Genomic DNA, 21,672 nt, shown 5'->3' with positions numbered 1-21,672 from the left:
TTATCAATACAATAGTACAAGTTTGACTGTGAAATAAACATTAGACCCTGTAAATTTAATAGTTTCCTGTAAAAGGAAAAAAAAAAATTCTCCTTAAGCTTTTGCAGCCCAGAGTACTGAACTTAACAAATAAATAGTTCATAGTGTGCCAAAACTGAATTGCCAAATGATTGACCACATCCTATACTACACAAGGAAAAGGCCACTATTGTTTGTACAAGTGTGTTTCATTCGGTGTTTGACTTTGGTAGATAAATAATATGAAGTTGACATTTCTAAATTAACCTTTGTTTTCAACTAACTACAGATGAGGGAGTATGGTACACAGAAAGTAAGCTGAAGGATTTAGGGAAAGAGGAACACTAGGAAGTCCGGACCTGTTGATTGGAATTTGTGAGGATTAGACCCAATTTAGAGAATCTTTATATTAGCATTGCTATATCTGTATACAAAAAGTCTACTCTTTTTTATCATTGTTGTGGGTTTTTTTTTTTAAGGAAACAGTAACAAAATAACTACTATAAGGAAGTAGATAGTGGTTTTACAGTAATACAAGGCAGATAAAACATTATTTTTTAATGATTGCACACTGGTACCAATGACAAAAATTATGTTTTATTAAATGATGTCTCTTGGAAAACTGTAATGTGTAACTAACAAAATATACCTTAAATTGAATAATTTTTTTTTCTTATTTTTGTTTGAATCGGGAATACTAGAATCAGTATCTTCTATTGTGGGTGTATTAATCAATATAATCACAAAATACCAAAATCAGAATGTATTTTTAAATTTCAAAATACTCTAGAATACATATGTTTACACACTCTCTCACACACACAATCTCAATTGGTTTATTGGCCTTCTAAAGCAATATATGTGTATAGCAGATAATGTATATTAGTGTAATTGTGATTAAAAGACCATTAAATATTGACCTTAGAAGCAGTTATGTTTTTAAGAAAAAAAAATCTTGTAACAAGAATGACTATGATAAAAAGAATAATGTTTATACTACAAATTATAGTTCACAGAAACTTAGTATGTTTCACCTCCATTGAAACATAGTCTTGTGAAGAAGGGAGGAGCGGTATTAACATTCTACTTTTGTAAATGAAAAACTTATGACTCATACAACTTAAGGTACTTGTTGAAGGTCACTACAATTTACATTTGGTTTTCTGGTTCTGCATGGATAATGACCTCCAGCTCCATCCATGTTGCTGCAAAAGACATGATCACATTATTTTTTATGACTGCATAGTATTCCATTATATATATGTACCACATTAAACTAAAGAGCCTCTGCACAGCAAGAAAGCTATCAACAGAGTAAACAGACAACCAATAGAATGGGAGAAAATATTTACAAATCATGTATTCAACAAAGGTCTACTATCCATAATTTTAAGGAACTTAAATAAATTAAGCAAAAAACAAACAACCCATTAAAAAGTGGGCAAAGGAATAGACACTTTTCAAATGAAGACATACATATGACTAGCAAGCTTATGAAAAAATTCTTAACGTCACTAATCGTTAGAGAAATATAAATCAAAACCATAATGAAATACTATCTCACACTAGTCAAAACCACAATGAAATACCATCTAACACTATCTCACCAACCTCAACAGTGTCTGTTAAAAATAACAGATGCTGGCAAGGTTGCAGAGAAAGGGGAATGCTTACACACTGCTGAGGGAAAGGTAAATTAGTAAAGCCATTGTGGAAAGTAGTTTGGCGATTTCTCAAAGAACTTAAAACAGAATTATCATTCAACCCAGAAATCCCATTATTGGGTATTATTGGATATTCACAAAGGAATAAATCATTCTGTAAATACACATGCACATGTGTGTTCATCATAGCACTATTTCACAATAGCAAAAACATGGAATCAACCTAAATGTCCTGTTTCTTCTTATAAGGAAACTATTCCAATAATAAGAGCTCCATTTTCATAACCTAATAACCTCCCTAAGACGCTATCTAAAAATGCTATCACATTGGAGATTAGGATTTCAACATACGGATTTTGAGGAGAATCCAAACATTTAGTCAATAGTAATAGTATCAGAAGACATCCATCCCTGATTTTAAGTTTGGGAACATACCAATTGAAAGCATTTTAACTCTGGAAGCCCATACCCTAATGCAGAATCCACATTTTAGTACAGCACACCTGACATCAGAAAGATGATACTATTGCCACAGGACTATACAGTCTTCTTTTATCTATATGCATGCTGTATGTCAGCAAAGAGTTTTCATTTGTGGATTTAATTGCTTGTGAATCAACCTGATGAATGTTAGAAATAGGCTTTTGTTGTAAAAAGTATTCAAGATATGGAGACTGAATAAATATGTATTCAAGAGTTTTCTCACACTTCTGTGAAAACCTCATTATAAACATCTATGAAGTCTCGATCTTTTATCCACAAGGATAAGGCTTAAGGATAAATCCCTGGAGCTTCTAGCTGTGAACTGCAGGATTCTGGTTGCTGACGCCAGTCATATGGAGTAGTCTTACATTTGGAATCCTGGCTTGAATAAACTCTCTATGAAAGACTTGGAAGGCCTTGAGTCTGCAAGGTAGGCCATGTGATCTATTTTTTTGTGTGTGTGCTTCTTTGTTTAATGCATGTTTAATAAACAAATAGCTGCATGTATGCCAAAATTTGGTCTGGAACATTATTGCTTTGAAATGAGGCCATGGAGTGAGTAGACTATCTCATTTATTGAAAAACTTCTTTGTCAGCTAACACTAACCACTGAAAAACACCCAAAAGTTGTGCTTGAGGAATTCAGCAGGCCACCTTGCCTCATGCATGCCAGTGAAATAACTGGGTATTTATAGTGAGTGTTTATATTACAATTTTTTTCCAGATACTCTAGTGAGATTCAGAATTTTTTTTTTTTTAAGACGGAGTCTCACTCTGTCGCCTAGTGCAGTGGTGAGATCTTGGCTCATTGCAAGCTCCGCCTCCTGGGTTCACGCCATTCTCCTGCCTCAGTCTCCCAAGTAGCTGGGACTACAGGTGCCTGCCACCACACTTGGCTGATTTTTTGTATTTTTAGTAGAGACGGGGTTTCATCGTGTTAGCCAGGATGATCTCGATCTCCTGACCTCGTGATCCGCCCACCTCGGCCTCCCAAAGTGCTGGGATTACAGGTGTAAGCCACCACGCCGGGCCAGATTCAGAATTATTATGGTCACTGGTCACTTTTTTTTCTTGAAAATATAAAAAGAAAACATACACTTTGGTTAAAATCACCATTAATTTGGTTTCTTTACTATTAATGACTCTTTTCTTGAGAAAAATACTTTATATTTTCATTGACAATACTTTGTTGGCCTACATTTCCTTTTGAATATATTTTTAAGATAGGGCCTTTATTCTTACATTTGATTATAACATTTCCATGGTAACACTACATCTTTTCATAGCCTCTCCCTCCCTTTTTAGGGTAACAGCAGCTCAAATGAGGATTTTTAAAAGAAAACTTTTTAAGTAAGAGTCCCAAATGAATTTTTCTATTGTAATTCTATTTTGTGAGTATATTTTATAATGTCCAGTAGGTTTTTCGTTTAAAATTATTTTATTTCACAGGATGATTTTGTATAAAATAGAAAATGTTCTCTGTTTTTATTGTACCAAAAAATATATAAAAACATGAGCTGTATCATAAATAAGGATGGATGAATGTATTTGTTTAAATACATATGTTAATATATAGAGAGAGACAGAAATGTATTCATGCACAAATATACACACAAATCTGTCTATGTGCATAAATTTTGTGTATGTATTTGTGTACCTATATGTGTCTTTATATGTATGTGTACACATACAAATACACATACCTATACACACACATATACACATATATGTACACAAATACATACATATATTTAAGGTATTTTAAAATTAAACTACTTAGTGACTAGATATCACATTTAATAAGAAGCATATGAAAACACAGGGAGGTTGATAAATAAAGGATTTCCAGTGGCTATGGCATATTCAGCAAAGAACAATATAATTTTATTCTATATGGATTTTCCTTTCAATGAAAGAGAATAATGGGAGACTGATAGCACCAGGACATTTTTAGAAATGCCTAGAGAGTCAAGAGGAAAATAGTTTGCTCACCTTGACAGAAGACATGACCAAATTCAATTTCATTTCATCTTGAACATCTGAATGATCTGTGTTCAGGTAGAAATAAATTTGAATTGTGATCAACCAGTTATAGATGATCTATAGACCATGTGCACAAAGAATAATGTCTTTAGAGGGTTGGTGTTGGAAACTTAATTTGTAAACTTGCCTTTTAATTGTTTTTGAGGATCCTGAGAACAGATAGCAGATATAATGGTATCTATTTTCAGGCTATCACTTGGGTAATTTCCGTGTAGTTTAGCATCATATTAACACACAATGCAGGAACAATTCACTCAAGGATTGCCTAGGTACTGGTTGCACCATCAGCTGATTTCTTTATCTTATTCACACAGTTTTGACCTCTAGGCTGCTATGACCAAAACTTTCAAACGTTTCTGAATCCCTGAGCTCAGTATTCAGACATAAAATATGATCTGTCTCAGATCTTGTTGTCTTCACTGCCCCAAAACTCTCAGAAGATACTTTTTAGGGTAGTGTGTTTTGTTTTTTTGTTTGTTTGTTTGTTTTGTTTTGTTTTGTTTTTTTACTTTCTGTTTTTAAAGACTGTGTTTCCTTAGAGCACTTTTAGGTTGAGAGCAAAATTAAGAAGGTACAGAGATTTCCCATAAAACCCCTGCACTCACACACGCATAGCCTCAACAATTATCAACGTCCCCCATCAGAGTGGTACACTTGCATATTTGTACAACTGACACATGATTTTTACCCAGACTCCAAAGTTTACATTAGGGTTGACTCTTGGTAGCATACATTCTATGGGTTTGAACAAATGCACAGTGACTATCTGCCATCATTGTATCATACAGAGTATTTTCACTTCTCTAAAGGTCCTCTGTGTTCCACCTATTCATCCTTCTTTCCTTCCTAAGCCCTGGCAACCATTCATTTTTCCCATCTCCATAGTTTTTTCTTTTCCAGAATGTGATACAGTTAGAATCACACAGTGTGTAACCTTTTCAGATTGGCTTTCTTCATTAGTAATATGCCTCTAACTTTCCTCCATGTCTTTTCATGGCTTGATAGCTCATTTCTTTTTAGTGCTGAATAATATTCCATTGTCTGGATATACTACAGTTTGTTCATTCACCTGCTGAAGAATCTTTTGGTTAATTCCAACTTTCAGCACTTGTGAATAAAGCTTCTATAAATATACTTGTACAGGTTTTTATTTGTACATATGTTTTCAACTCCTTTGTGGATATACCAAGAAGCACAAATGCTGGATAGATAACACTGTAAGAGTAGGTTTAGCTTTGTAAGAAACTACCAAACTATCTTCCAAAGTGGCTGTGCCATTTTATATTTCTACCAGCAATAAATGAGAGTTCCTATTGCTCCACATCCTTGCCAGCATTTGTTGTTGTGAGTGTCCTGGATTTTTGTTATTCTTATAGGTGTGTAGTGGTATCTCAATGTTGTTTTCATTTGTAATTCCCTGTTGACCTGTGATGTGGAGTATCCTTTTGTACACTTCTTTGCCATCGAAATATCTGTTTTGGTGAGGCTTCTGTTAAGTTCTTTGGCCTATTTTGGGTGGGTGGGGGTTGTTCGTTTTCTTATTTTGTTGAATTTAGGCTAGCGTTTCTTAAAGTCTCATCCTCTGACAATCTGTATATAAATCATCTGAGGAGTTTATTGAGCATACAAATTCTTGGGCCTCATTCCAGATCACTGGAATCAGAACAGTGGGGGTCATGAATTTGAGTTTTAAATAAGTTTTTCTGTGATTCTTAATACATGCTAAAATATTAGAAGGACTCTGAGACAATTGTCTTTAAAGAAATCCAGATGATTTTTTTTTTTTTTTTGTATTTTGTATTTTAAAGACTCCAAAGATTCTCACTACAGACCATGAGTTTCCAGAAGATCATGGCCAGGGCACACTTTCATACAGTAAGGACTGAAAAAGTTTGCATCTTTTTGGCATGAGCCATTCACTTCTCTTTTCTCCCTCATAGATTTCAGCCACTCTAGTTCTCCTTTCCTTACCTCTCTTCTCTGTTTTCACATTCTCCATTTCTGATTTCTGATCTATTACCAGAGCCATGCTTTTTTTTTTTTTTTTTTTTTTTTTTTTAAAACAGAGTCTCACTCTATCACCCAGGCTGGAGTGCAGTGTGCAATCTCGGCTTACTGCAACCTTCGACTCCCTGGTTCAAGTGATTCTCCTGCCTCAGCCTCCTGAGTAGCTGGGACTACAGGCACGCACCACCACGCCTGACTAATTTTTGTATTTTTAGTATAGATGGGGTTTCACCATGTTGGCCAGGATGATCTCAATCTCCTGACTTCGTGATCCACCCACCTAGGCCTCCCAAAGTGCTGGGATTACAAGTGCAAGCCAGCACGCCCAGCTCCATGCTTCTTTTATGTCTCCTAAGAGAATTTGTAATACCTGCTGAATGTATTACATACATTTTGATGTGGTAGGCTTCTGAGAGATTAGTGATGAAATCTGGTGCATGAAGAAGAAAGTTCAATGTCTGGTGTAATATGATTCAGTAAAATAAGTAAAGACAGACTTATCCTCTAGAAGTTCCAGAGCTGGAGGGGTAGCTCTGGGTCTTGAAGAAGTCTGCTGGTGAATTTCGTGGCCCAGGATCTGGACACAGGGGACAAAAGTGGTGTCAAAATTCTATTAAGTTGGTGCAAAAGTAATTGCAGTTTTTGCCATTACTTTTAATGCCTAAGCAATTGGTAAGTACAAATAATACATTCTGGAATTTTAGGACCTAGGACATTAGTTTGGGAGTTGAATGTCTTTCTCTAACCTCATTGTTAAGTTCTCCAGTTTAACAAAGTTGACTTTACGAAGTTAGAATGTTGGAATGTGTCTAGCACATCTCGTTTCTGTATTCTCACATGGGCAGTCATACATTTATCCTGTGCTAACCTTCTGAAGTTTTAACAGAATCTGGTACTTCAGTTAGCCATTAAAACAAAATGCTGCAACAAGCTCTCACTGAGAAGTGTGTATTTTACTGGAGATTTCTTTAAAAAGAACAAGAGAGTTAATATTAAATGTTACACAGCAAAAATCAACACAAATCCACATTTTCCATTTCTGGATTGTTTAAAGGCATTCTCTGCCTTTCAGCCACCAGATATGTGTACTTCTTTGTGTACACTTTTGCTATGGACTCTGTTTTCCTTCTCCTATATTCTGAGTCTCAGAACCAAGGGCCTTCCTCCTGAGTCTTTCTATGTTTTTCTTTTATATTATTCATTGTATGAATAACTACATTGTATATATAATAGATAATATAAGTTATTATACTATATTATATGTATATGTCACTTTTTAGCTATTTGATGCTGTTCAATATCTTTAACCTCTCTGAACCTCAGGAATAATAACTGTACTTATCTCAATAGAGAATCAAAGGAGTTAATGTATATGCAAGGTTCAAAAGAGTGCTTAGCCCATTTAGGACTATAGAAGCGTAAGCGGGATCACAAATATGATATCAATGGAACTTATTAAAGAAGATTTTTAGCCAAGAGTTCTCAAAGTTCTTAATAATAGTGAATAATAAGGAAAAATAAAATGTGACAGCTTGAAATGCAACCTCAAACCATAATTCCAACACAAATCTTTAAGGAGTACTATAGTATTTTTCCTCTTTAGTAGATTTGGCAAGAGTTAAATATAGCTCTCTGACCTTGTCTTGCACCCTAACAAAAAGTCTTATCTCCATCAGAATCTCTGCTTTCTCTACAGTTGCTCTTGGAGGAAATGATCAGATGATCTACTCTTTCAGTTAGTAAGTGTCAAAATTTACATAGAAACGTGAATAGCGAGCTGTCACTGCCTTGCTCCAGGCATCTTGCCAGGTTGTGAAGTTGAATATTCAGTTGGGTTTGTATCTCATCATTACAGCTATGGCCTTCCAGCGGGGACCAAAAGGGCCAGACAGCCATGAATTAATGAAGCTCAGTGGGAAGTCTAAATAGAGACAAAAGTTTTCATCTATATTTGTTTAAGAATGTTGAAGTAGAACTTGCTTTCCAAATGCCGTGTCTAATTTAAGAGCAGGCCTGCAGTGGTAATAGCCCAATATCACCATGTCTCCACTGCCTGCTAAAGCTGATACCGGGAGACATCATGCTGTGGAAACAATTATATCAACATAATTGGAAAATATTTTTTCGGTGCCATTCTGCCTTAATTAAAGCTCATTTTACATGTTGGGGAAGGAAATGTTTTCTCAGAACTTTGGGATATATTCTGATTTCTTTCGAAAAAACAAAGCCTGGATGAAATACATAAAGGAAGGTCCATTTATATTAGGGATAAAGAGAATCATATGGAGATTTTTGCATCAGGTGACACAGGTTTGAATTCCAGCCCTGCCACTTACTGACTCCACGACCTTAGGCAGGGACTTTGAATCTGTGGGTCTGGATTTTTTTTTTCCTCTGAAAATTTCCACGAAGAATGTATGCTTCTGAGTATTGATGTGAGCAATGAGCTTGGTTATTGAAATATCTTGAGAAGAACAGTTGTCAAAGGTCACATCCTAGGTTAGGAGAATAGTTCCTAAGGTCCTCTGAATGAAAAAAAATGAGAAGAAATTGCTTTATGCTCCTGAGAGTAGCTTAAAGAATAGGATGGACTTGAGAAGAGAAAAGGGAAGGAGGGAGGAGTTAACATGGCAGAAGGCAAGAGCTGTGTGAGTTCATAGATCTTCAGTGGTGGGACTGGACTTGTAAGACTTTCAATACATTAAAGGAGAAGTACATTTAATGGAAATTTTTTAGATAGTTGCTGTCTGGTATAAATGTGACCTCTCTCATTACCCTGGATCCTCAGTTGTATCTACCAATGACATAGGTGGTTATGTGAGTGTTTTATTGTTGTTGGTATTAGTGGTAGAACCTGAGGAGAAGGGAGAGTTAGCTGAGTTTTATGTCCATTTCAATACGGTATAGAAAAAGATCACTGCTGGAAATAGAAGCTGGTCACAGAAGTGACAGTGAGAATATAAGCCTATCAGAAAAATCACAAATATCTTGGACAGATTGGGCTTTCCATTGGGTATGGAAGAAGGATTTGAGATGAAGATCATTTTGGTTGGGAGCTTGGTCTGACATCCTGGTTACAGACATACAGCAATCAATACCCAGACAGAACATATATGTACACAATAGATTTTTATTATAGTTGTTAAACCAATGAGGATAGCTCAAAACAATAGTATTACATATAGATTAAATAATATTTTATACTTTACAATGTTATTTAATTTTTGTAATCTCTGTCCTGTGGATTAGGTTGCTCCCTTCATCCCCCAATGGGTTTCTCCAAGATATTTTTCATCACAATGTATTCAAGTTTGGTTACATATTTATTCTAGGCGAGATCTCTAAGAATGAGATTATGTCCAATTCTATAACTCTGTGATCCCAAAGCCTAGCAAAACGTCTGATACATAGTTGGAAATTAACAAACATTTATTCAACAAATTAGTGGATTTCATTCTTACAATGGTAGAGGGGAATATTGTTTCCTTTTACCAATGGGCAAACTGAAGATCAAAGAGTTATACCCAAAGTAACATAATTAAGTGATACGATCTTGACTTAGATTTTTGTCTTCTTCAAGTTTAGAATCCTCATTATGCTTTATCTCACCACAAGCTTTTCCAATCAGAAAAGGCAAATAGTAACATTATTTTAAAAATTCTGAGATAATTACGTTAATTCTGAGGAAAATTTGCCAATTACCTCTTCCTAAACTTTATTACTCTAAAAGAAGATAAAAATTTTAATGACAGAGCTCATAATTTTCTCTTGGTGCTGGATTCATCCTTTATTCCTCAAAATGGAGTAACAGAACTTTAATTTTCATGCCTTTTCCAATCTAAAGACATGAGTGCTTTTTGTGTTCGATGTAATGAATTCATGACCTTGAGATGGAATATAAGATCTTGAAATTCTGTCTCTAGATCCTTAGTCTACTTTGTTAGAAGATGGTTACCCTGACTTTGCCTTTAAGTCTTAAAGAAGCATTTTGGCCATAGAAAACGGAGAGGTGTGGCTTGAGGCTCCCCAAAAGCAGAACACTAACCACGTTCTTGGGGACCTATCAGTTACTTTCCTTGTTTCTCTTGTCGCTTCTCAGTTCTTGGCCAGGCGCGGTGGCTCACGCCTGTAATCCCAGCACTTTGAGAGGTCGAGGCGGGTGGATCACGAGGTCAGGAGATCGAAATCATCCTGGCTAACACGGTGAACCCCGTCTCTTCTAAAAAAGAATATACAAAAAATTAGCCTGGCGTGGTGGCAAGTGCCTGTAGTCCCAGCTACTAAGGAGGTTGAGGCAGGAGAATGGTGTGAATCTGGGAGGCGCAGCTTGCATTGAGCCGAGATCCTGCCACTGTACTCCAGCTTGGGCAACAGAGCAAGACTCCTTCTCAAAAAAAAAAAAAAAAAAGGTAGTTCTTAATTTCACCTTTTGCAGATTTGCCATCTCCTTGCTGTTCCTGAAGCGCGTTATTTTGACTAGGGACTTTTATCCACATATTGTACCTTAATGAATGTATTAGTTTCAGAGCTTTTGGGTAAAAATGGTAGAAAACACAATGATAGTGGTTTAAAATCACACAGGCTTGTTTATTTCATAGACCAAGATATCCAGAGGGAGCCACTCAATAGGCAGAATGGCTGCTTCAAGATGTTCTCATGGACTCTGCTTCTTTCTATTTTTCTGTCTCAATCTGGTAGCTTTTCCCCACATGGTTTCAAGATGGTGGTTGTGGTTCAGGTAGGAAAAAAGGGAAATAATTCTCTCACAGGGAAGCATTACCTTTTTACTAAGAGAGATATATGGTCCCCAAAGGCAACATCAATTTGGTTGGATATGTGTGAAATGTCCAACACTAATTGGCTAGTGAAAAAAAGTTGGTGGTATCAGTCAAATTAGAAAACCAAAAGTGTCTGCCTTAATGACTTTCTTTCACTTCACCTCAAAACTCTGGATTGACTCTTCTCTTCTCATTGCTACTATCACAAATTCCTAATGAGTAGGAGACACAATATGAAACTATACTCATTTTCTATAGTAAAATTTTAAGTGGGTCCCAGAACCCCAGAATTTCAGGCTTAACAAGCACTTCGAAGGTCACCTGGATCAATCCTGTATTCAAGGCCGATTTTCATGAAAATGAATTTGCTCAGCCTGCTTTGGAAAATCTTCAGCAATTTTCATGAGCCGGAGGCTGGTTGAAGCTACCATCAGTAGAGGGTAATTTTGATTTGCTTTAGATGTCCCTAACGAAGCCACCCACCAAGCAAAGTGGCTCTCGGGTCAGCGTTCCCCCGATGGACTCCGATGAGAAGAGAAAGCGCACAGCAGAATACACAATAGCTTGCTTATCTGGAGTTCTTTTTCCCATGCAGCTGCTGCTGGCCTGGAATACTAACAGATAACTAGCATATTCTGAGGGTGAAATTAATGAATTGAAAAAGAAATTCTGTCAGGGAGATTGTCAAGTCCCTTTCCTAGAACATTAGCCATTCTCTGAAGGTAATGGAGGTGGTTAGGCTAAATTGTCAGTTCATTTTGTTGGATTAAAAATGAAAAAGAAAACGTTGGAAATAAAAACTGGGGGTTCTGACTGTGGCTTCCCCATACTATGACTGGACAAAGGAAGCTGTGTATATATTGGCAGGCTCAAATTAGCTCAGCTAGGTGGAGACATTTTAACATTTCATTTGCAGCCTAATTTTCTATATATAGGTAAAAGCTGCTAATCCGGTCTTTAGTAGTTAGAGAAATTAGAAAAAAACAGGGTCTTTTATTTTTGAGTGTTCTATTCACAAATTTTTGAGAAAGTACATAAAGTGAATATTACCAAAAATTACAGGTTTTTGAAAACCAAAACAAAACAATACAACACCAAGTGATCTCTAAACTTATCCAGCATGTTGGTGAAGACAGATTACATCAAAATATGTGCAATGCCCTTTTCAAACTGCTGTGGAAATTGATATGGCTGAAAACAACTGTTTCTGTGCCCTTTTTGAGCCATCGTTCTGACATATTTTAGATAATGTGGAAAGCACAAACATTTTAAAAAATTCTTTTACACTAAGAAAGAATACATTTGTTCTATAGAAAGTCTACTTTAACGTGATTTATTTGATATGATTGCTGTTGTTTGGTTTCATTTTGTTTTTAAAAATATATTTTTCTATTTTCCCTGAGATATATCAAAAGACTTAGCAGGACTTTCTCAACAATTCACAAAAATTTGATTCATTACACAGAGATTTAATAAATCAACTAACTCATATATATATACACACATATATATATACACACACACACATATATACACACACATATTTTGCTTAATTCTGAATAAGAAATAATTTCATTTTGGGAGCTCATTATACTGTCAATGTAATATATATGTGTGCATATATATATATATATATATTCCACTGACAGCTTAACTTTTTATAAGAAGCTACTGATAAAGTCTGTAATAGTCATGGAAGTGAGAATAAAATGAGTTAATTTAATTCTATTAATATAATATAGCCTCCTTTATAGAGTTACATCACTGGGGAGCCACCTTCAAAATTTTCTACTCTTACTTCCAACTTTATTCCGTTTTTAATTGATCAAAATGCATTGACTCTTCAGCCTAACCATAAATAGATTTGGTAGGTAGTTAGACAGACAGATAGACAGCTTGACAGATAAAGGTGGATATAGTGGCTCTAAACATAGGCTCAAGGTATTCTGTATCTGAAGCATAGGTTTTAGAAAATATTTCTTGCTTTCCAAACAGAACTCCATTAGAGATCTTTCTAGAACTTTCCTCCCTAGAAACATCACTGGCTTTCTGAATTAAAATGACTACTTGAGCAAAAGACGTACTATTCCTTTTTTTGAGTTTTTAATCATTTAAGATTTTTGAGGAAGTATTATTTTAGTGATACCTACTTTAACCAGGCTTACAGTACCTTAGTTACATCTTTTGATTTGATTTCTTTTTTATTTAGTGAAGTGAAATATTTACCTGGAGTAAGATTGCAAGAACCTTTATCAAATACAGACTAAGGACTAATAAACGATGTCTCATCGTTTAGGCTGGATATACCCCAGCCTAAAATCTGCCCATAATCCTTTTTGTTTCTATTATAGGTCTGATCCGATGCACTATTTCTATAATATTCTACAAATACTCTGTTTTCAAAGCACCCCCTTTGACATTAGCCAATGATCTTTTCATCTTTAAATGAGAAAGCAGATTAATGAGAATTCAATTGATGGCCCAACTGGTGTTTTGTTGGGTGCCAGACCTGTTATCAAGGAAGACATCAACGCTATCCTATCTCAAGGTTTGCATAGATTTTCTTATTGCCTAAGGCTTCCAGGGTTTTGTTTATTTGTTTTGTTTTGCTTTTTTTTTTTTAACCTTTCCTTTCATTTTATCTGTCCTTCTGTCTTTCTTTTTGTTTGCAGAATAACTTCATAAAGCTTCTGGTTTATATTTTGATTTTTAGGCTACTGTTTATTATCATTACAATTACAAATAATCCATAAAATCTAAATGCAATGATAATGTTTATGATTTTGCCTATCACTACTTACCAGGATACAGCTGTGTATATGTAGAAGTACAAAGATAGAACCAAACTGAGTTATGTACTTGAGCCACCAAACTTAGTTGTCTGTTAACAGAGGTACTTTGTTTCATTATGGAAAAACAGGGCTGAAGAGAGGGAGAAAAATTTCATTCATTCATTGATTCATTCATTCGTTCAAACAAGTATGTATTAAAAATGTGCTATGTGATATACTACATTCTGCAATGTGGCTACAGAATTGAGTGCATACTGTCTTTCCTCAAAAAAGAATTAACAATATGTGAAAGAGGAGAGGGATAAGTGAGAGGGTGCTGAAGAGAAATTCTTCTACTTTACAATGTTAATTCATGGAATATTTTTACAAGTTCGGAATTGATATAATGGTGGTATCAGGAAGGAACATGGCCAGAAAAAGATGGTCTATTCAAATTGAGTATTGTGAGAAAAATGTAATGTGTGCATTACCTTTTGCGATGATACACATAAAGAGTAAGGAAACCACAAAGGATATCACAATACTTGGACCCTACTTAGCCAGAGGGCTAGCGAGAGAAACACTGGAACCTGAAGAAACTGCATAGAAAAGCCACCAGACAGGAGCTGGGACCTTTGGTTGATAGAGCAGGGATGCAGGTAGCTAAGATGACCCTGTAGGGAGAGATGACAGGAGGGAATAACTGCATTCCTCTCTTTACACACTCCCATCACCTGCTGGTGCTCCACATTCCTCAAATGAATCTTGAAACAGCGCAAGTCAGCCTTCAGAGACATAAAAAGGATTGAAGAGGGTGTGGAATGGATCAGCAAACCACTGCACAATGATCAAAAGCACAAACTAAAGCCAGACTGCCTGGGTTCAAATAACAGCTTGGCCACTTACTGGCTATGATCTTAAGTAAGTCATTTGAGCTTCCATTCCCTTATCTTTATGATGGAGAATATTACTGGGGCTTCTTAACTGATTTTCCTTTAATAAAATTTTTATTTTAGAACAGTTTTAGACTTAGAGAAAAATTGGGATGGTGAAAACCGCCATTACTTTTGCACTAACCTAAATAGTACAGAGAATCCCACCTACCTCATATTGTTTCCCCTATAACTAACATCTTACACGACTGTGGTACATTTGTGTATTGGTAATGAACTAATGTTGCTACATTATTATTAACTTAAGTACATAATCAGATTTCTTTAGTTTTTAATTGCAGGTTTGCTTTTTGTCCTGTTCCATTATCTCATTAGAACACACATTACATTTACGTACCATGTTTCCTTACCTATCACCTCTCCACTGTGAAGATTTCTCAGTCTCATTTCTCATTACCATCATAGCTTTACACAACATTGTCAGGTACTGCTGAGAAATATAGGCCAGAATAGTCCTCAATTTTTTTCTTTTTAAAATCAAGACATAGCTATCGCAAGGACAGAAAACCAAACACCGCATGTTCTCACTCATAGGTGGGAATTGAACAATGAGAACACTTGGACACAGGGTGGGGGACACCATATACTGGGGCCTGTTGGGGCCTGTCATGGGGTGGGGGGAGGGGGATGGATAGCATTAGGAGATATACCTAACGTAAATGATGAGTTAGTGGGTGCAGCACACCAACATGGCACATGTATACATATGTAACAAGCCTGCACGTTGTGCACATGTACCCTAGAACTTAAAGTATAATTAAAAAAATAAAAATAAATAAAATCAAGACATAATTAACATACTATAAAATTCACAATTTTAAAGAGTGAAATTCAAAAGATTTTAATGTGTTCACCAGGTTGTGCATCTATTACCTGTATCCAATTCCAGAATGTTTTTATCATGCCAAAATGAAATTCCATACACATTCCTTCATTCATTAATTCCCTGGAAACCACTGATAGACTTTTCTCTCCCTACAGATTTGTCTATTATGAGCAATTCATGAAAGTAGAGTTATACAATATGTGATTTTTTTTTTCCGACTTCTAGTATGCATCTGCACTTCATTCTTCTTTTATGGCCAAATTATATTCAATTGTATAAATATATCAGATTTTATTTTTCCACTCATCAGTTGATGGATATTTGGATTTTGTTGATTTGGGGGCTATTACAAATAATGCTAAGAACATTTCAGTACAAATTTTTAAGTGAACGTGTTTTCAGTCCCTTAGCTATGTGCCTTGGAGTAGAATTGCTGGAGTATATGTATCTCTACTTTTAACTTTTTGAGGAACTGCCTATTGTCTTCTATAGAGCTGCTCCACTTAACATTTCCACCAGCAAGTTATAAGGTTCTCGATTTTTCACATGCTTATCAACACTTGGCAACATTGTCTACCTTTTTAAACTTGGTCATTCTAGTAAGTATGAAATAGTATTGTATTGTGGTTTTCCAAATAGCTGATGATGTTGAGCAACTTTTATTATTCACTGGCCATTTGTATACCTCTTTGGGACAAATATCTATGCAAAATCTTTGGCCATTTTTATATTGGATTGATTTGTCCTTTTATTTTTGGTAAAAGTTCTTAATATATTCTGGACACTAGACCTTTATCAGATATATGATTTAAAAATATTTTCTTACATTCTGTGGGTTGTCTTTTTACTCCTTGATAGTGTCTTTTTAAGTACACAAAGTATTAATTTTGCTGCAGTCCAATTTATCTGTTTTTTGGTTGCTTGTGCTAGGTGTCATATCTAAAAAATTGCCTAACGCAAGATCACAAAGATTTACAACTATGTTGTTTTCTAAGAGTTTTCGAATTTTAGTGCCCACAGTTAGATCACTGATCCATTTTGAGTTAATTTTTGTATATGGTGTGAGGTTGGGGTTCAACTTTGTTCTTTTCCATGTGGATGTTCAGTTGGGCTGAACAGTGGATGTTCATTGTTCACTGAAAAAAATTAATTGGAATTTTCCTCTTGATTAGACTAGAATTATTGATTTAGCCACAGAGGAAAAGCTCCATTCTCAACACAACATACCATCACCAAGTTACCATAAATGAAGTCACCTTGATCATCTGAATATGGTATTATTTGTCAAGTTTCTCCACTGTTCATTTACTGATCCCACTACTCCACTTTCACCCCACTTTCCATGTTGTACTCTTAGATGGAGATGCATCATTGTACATAAGGATTGGGGAGTTATGCTCTATATATTTGAGAGCAAAGAAGCTATATAAGTTTTCTGGAATTTTTATGCACATTAAATTTATCTATTCTCTTCATTTTTAAAATTCATTTTTTCAATTAAAATGGATTCATCGATATTTATTTAATACTTTTGATAATAACATTATACTTCACTTAGGTAGTAACATCACGCTTTGCTTAGCTTCTTAAATTGTTGTACTTTTGGTGACTGTCTTGTCCCAGTGATTTCCTTTGATATATTCATATGAATGCCTTTTTGTTTGAGCACTTCTATACTTCTTGGCACTACAAGATGTTCCAGGATTATGTCATATATTTCATGTCCCAGTTATAGAATCAGTCATTTCTTCAAGGAGCAGACTTTTTGTTGAAAAAATTTATTAGAAAACAAGATTTCGTTCCTAAGTTGTTCAGTACTACAAAGGAGTCATTGTTTCTAGGCTCTTTCGACTAACAAAATAAGGAAATACATGTGTGTGTACTAACTCCTGTAGGTATGTATATCTACCAATATTGTTATATATAAACTGCTGTATACATATTAATCATGAGTGCATACTATCTTCACCTCTAATCTATTGCCACATGGTTCATTTTTGCCCTCTTTCTTTGCTTATCTGTAAGTTACTACTCCAACAGTGAGAAAACTGGCTTACCGTCTGCTATTCTTAATACACATATATAGTCATAATTATTAACTCCTACCCTTATGACAAAGAACTTCATTAACTAAAGAATAGTCTTATGCACAATTCCTTTTGCCTTTAATGTTACAGAATCCATTCATTTCCAGTCTTACTTAGATTAATACCTTAATCTCTCAATTTTTTCAGTGATATTATTTCATGCATTGTAGTACACTTAGATTTCTTTGTCACAATTTACATTCATTTCTTTTAAATTTTTCATTTTATTTTAAAAAAATCTCAACTTTTATTTTACATTTGGGGTACAAGTGCAAATTTGTTATATGGGTATACTGAATTCAGGTAGTGAGCATAGTACCCAATATATAGTTTTTAATCCATGCTCCCTCCCTGTCTTTCTCCTCTAGTAGCCCATGGTGTCTATGGTTCCCATGTTTTACTCCATGTGTACTCAATGTTTAGCTCCAACTTATAAGTGAAAACATGCCATATTTGGTTTTCTGTTCCTTTGTTAGTTTGCTTAGGATTATGGCCTCCAGCTCCATCCATGTTGCTGCAAAGGACATGATTTCATTCTTTTCTATGGCTGCATAGTATTTTATGGTATATAATTACCACATTATCTTTTTTCAATCCACCATTGATGAATAGTTAGGTTTATTCTATGTTGTGTTAGTCAGGGTTTTCTAGAGGGACAGAATTAATGGAATATATATATATTCCTATATATGTATATTCCCATATATATGTATTCCTATATATACATATGTATATATTGGGGAGTTTATTAAGTATTAACTCACACGATCACAAGGACCACAATAGACCATCTGTAGGCTGAGGAGAAAGGAGAGCCAGTCCAAGTTCCAAACTGAAGAACATGGAGTCCGACGTTTGAGGGCAGGAAGCATCCAGCATAAGAGAAAGACGTGGACTGGGAGGCTAGGCTGGTCTCTCTTTTCAAATTTTTCTACCTGCTTATATTCTAGTCACCCTGGCAGTTGATTAGATTGTGCCTACTCAGATTGAGGGTGGGTGTGTTTTTCCCAGCCCACTGACTCAAATGTTAATCTCCTTTGGCAACACCCTCCCAGACACACCCAGGATTGATTACTTTGTATTCTTCAATCCAGTCATGTTGACAGTATTAACCATCACAAGTCCACCCCTTGTCAACTTGAACCCATACACATCTCCTGAGATCATACATAATTTCAAATAAAGACAATAATAAAGTCATAACATAATACAACTATCCTTTGTACAACCGGAAATGCACCATTCTCCAACTCTATTACATAAAGTTTTGTAAATACTATTACAAAAAGTTACATAAATGCTATTACATAAAGTTAACAATATGTAAATGCTGATGAGAAGTCAATAAACCTTATGTCACATGAGAAACGAGAATGGAAATAAAATGGAGATATTTTCTTAAGTGTATACATGCACGAACATATTTTTACAAAAAATGCAGCTGGTCACATGGTCGTAGCTGGTATTGATGACTACCTTCTTCTACTACCCATTCTGTATTCCCTTTGCCTTCAGCAAGCATCTCAGCAAGTCATAGTATTTTTCTTGGTGGAGTAACCCAAACCTTCATTCCTGAAGGGTCTGGGTCTTCTGTAGTCCTGTCTGTATTGACTGCTGTAGTTTCCTATTAACATTAATCACAAGGCACAGTAATACCAAGAGACGTCCTAATGGATCTCCTGTATCCATGCATACTCTTCCTTACCTCTACTGTGGAGTAGTAGACTGATTTCATTTTGATAGTTTGGGTCAATCACCCCAGCCAACACTGTAACTCCCTTCTTAGATCATTGACTTAAAGGTAGGAGGAGATCAAAGTTTCCAGGTGGTAATCTGAACTTCCAGTTTAATGGCATCACTGTTTTGTCTCCTGGTGTCATTGTTCCTCCTTCTGGAACTAAGACCTCTAGGACAGCAGAATGTAATGTCGTGGGAACGGGAAGCAAAAGTTTTGCTAGTGTATCAATAGGGGTGATGGTGAGTGGTACCACTTCTACTTTCAACTCCTTGATTCCTGGCCCCTTCAATCCTGGTTATGGGAGAAATAGTACCATATGTTGGATGCTGATTCAGAGCATTCATGTCCTTCTGTAGAACTTTACCCTGGTCCTGCAAATATTGTCACCTCGTTGGCATTATTATCATGACTTCAAAAGACCATTCCACTGTTCCATCAATCCAGTTGCTTCAAGATGGTGGGGAACATGTAAGACCGGTGAATTCCATAAACATGGGCCCACTGCTGCACTTCTTAGCTGTAAAGTGAGTGCCTTGGTCAGAGGCAATGCTGTGTGGAATATCATGACAGTGGATAAGGCATTCTGTGAGTCCATGGATGGCACTTAGCAGTGGCCATAGTCAGGTCAGCCTTACTGAGCAGAAGTCCATGTTGGTGAGCCCCTATGTAACCTCCATCCCTCCAACCATGTCCACTTTGTTCATGGGCCCACTGGGTGATGACAGGGGTGGCTGGGGAAAGAGACTGAGTGGTATCCACAGAACGGGTCATCATATCCATTTGAATATTAAAATCCTGCTCTGCTGAGGTCACCCATTGGTGAGCACTCATATAGGATACGAATATCTTCACAGCTTTTGATCGCTTAGAGAGGCCCATCCACCTACTTCTTCCCCAAATTTCTTTGTCACCAATTTTCCAATCATATTTCTTCTAAGTCCCTGACCATCCAGTCAAACCATTGTCTACAGGCCATGAATCTGTGCATAATTGCACATATGGCCATTTCTTATTCCATGTGAAAGTGAACAACCAGGGGCACTGCCTAAAGTTCTGCCCACTGGGAAGATTTCCCTTAACTGCTGTCCTGCAGGGATGTCCTAGAAAATGGCTGTAGTGCTGCAGCTGTCCATTTTCAGGTGGTACCTACATATAGTGCAAAACCAACTGTGAACCAGGCCCTTGTCTTCTCTTCTTCTGTCAACTGACGATAGGGAACTCCCTATGAGGCTGTTGGTTCAGGTTGGAGTAGAGAAGGCAAGGTGGCAGAAGTGGAGACCATGGGCATCTCATGTCATTTACTTGTGCCTTCAGGACCTTCTCAAGCCTGACCACGTATACACCACTTCCATTTGATGATGGAATGTTGCTGTGCATGACCCACTTTATGGCTAGATGGGTCAGGAAGCACCCAGTTTATGATAGGCAGTTCTGGTCACATGGTGACTTGATGACCCATAGTCAAACATTCAGTTTCCACCAAAGCCCAGTAACAGGCCAAGAGCTGCTGTCTCTCAAAAGGAGGGTAGTTATCTGCATAAGATGGCAGGGCCTTGCTCCAAAATCCCAGAGACCTCCACTGTGATTTACCTATGGGGGTCTGCCAAAGGCTTCAAACAGCATCATTATCTGCCCCTAAACCTCAAGTATCATTGGATCTGCTGTGTCATATGGCCCAAGTGGCAGAGTATCTTGTATAGCAGCCTGGACCTGCTGCAGAACATTCTCCTGTTCTGGACCTCACTCAAAACTGCCAGCCTTTTGGGTCAGTCAATAAATAGGCTGGAGTAATACATCCAAATGAGGAATGTGTTACTTCCAAAATTCAAATAGGCCCACTAGGTATTGTGCCTCCTTCTTGGTTGTAGGAGGGGCCAAAATGCAGCAACTTATCATTCACCTTAGAAGGAATATCTCTACAGGTCCCACACGACTGGACCCCTAGAAATTTTACTGAGGTAGAAGGTCCCTGAAATTTGGTTGAATTTATTTCCCGTCCTCTGGCACACAAATGTCTCACCAATAAGTCCAGTGTGTTTGCTACTTCTTGCTCACTAGATACAATCAGCATAATGTTATCAATGTAATGGACCAGTTTGATATCTTGTGGAAGCAAAATGTGATCAAATTCTCTCTGAATAACATCATGACACAAAGCCAGAGAGTAGATATACCCCTGAGGTAGGGCAGTAAAGGTATATTACTGGCCTTGCCGGCTGAAAGCAAATTGCTTCTGGTGGGCCTTATGGACAAGAATGGAGAAAAAATCATTTTCCAAGTCAATGGCTGCATACAAGGTACCAG

Source organism: Papio anubis, chromosome 7 (assembly GCF_008728515.1).
Source record: "Papio anubis isolate 15944 chromosome 7, Panubis1.0, whole genome shotgun sequence".
In the NCBI taxonomy this organism is placed as follows: domain Eukaryota; kingdom Metazoa; phylum Chordata; class Mammalia; order Primates; family Cercopithecidae; genus Papio; species Papio anubis.
Note: the sequence above shows the minus strand (reverse complement) of the source record.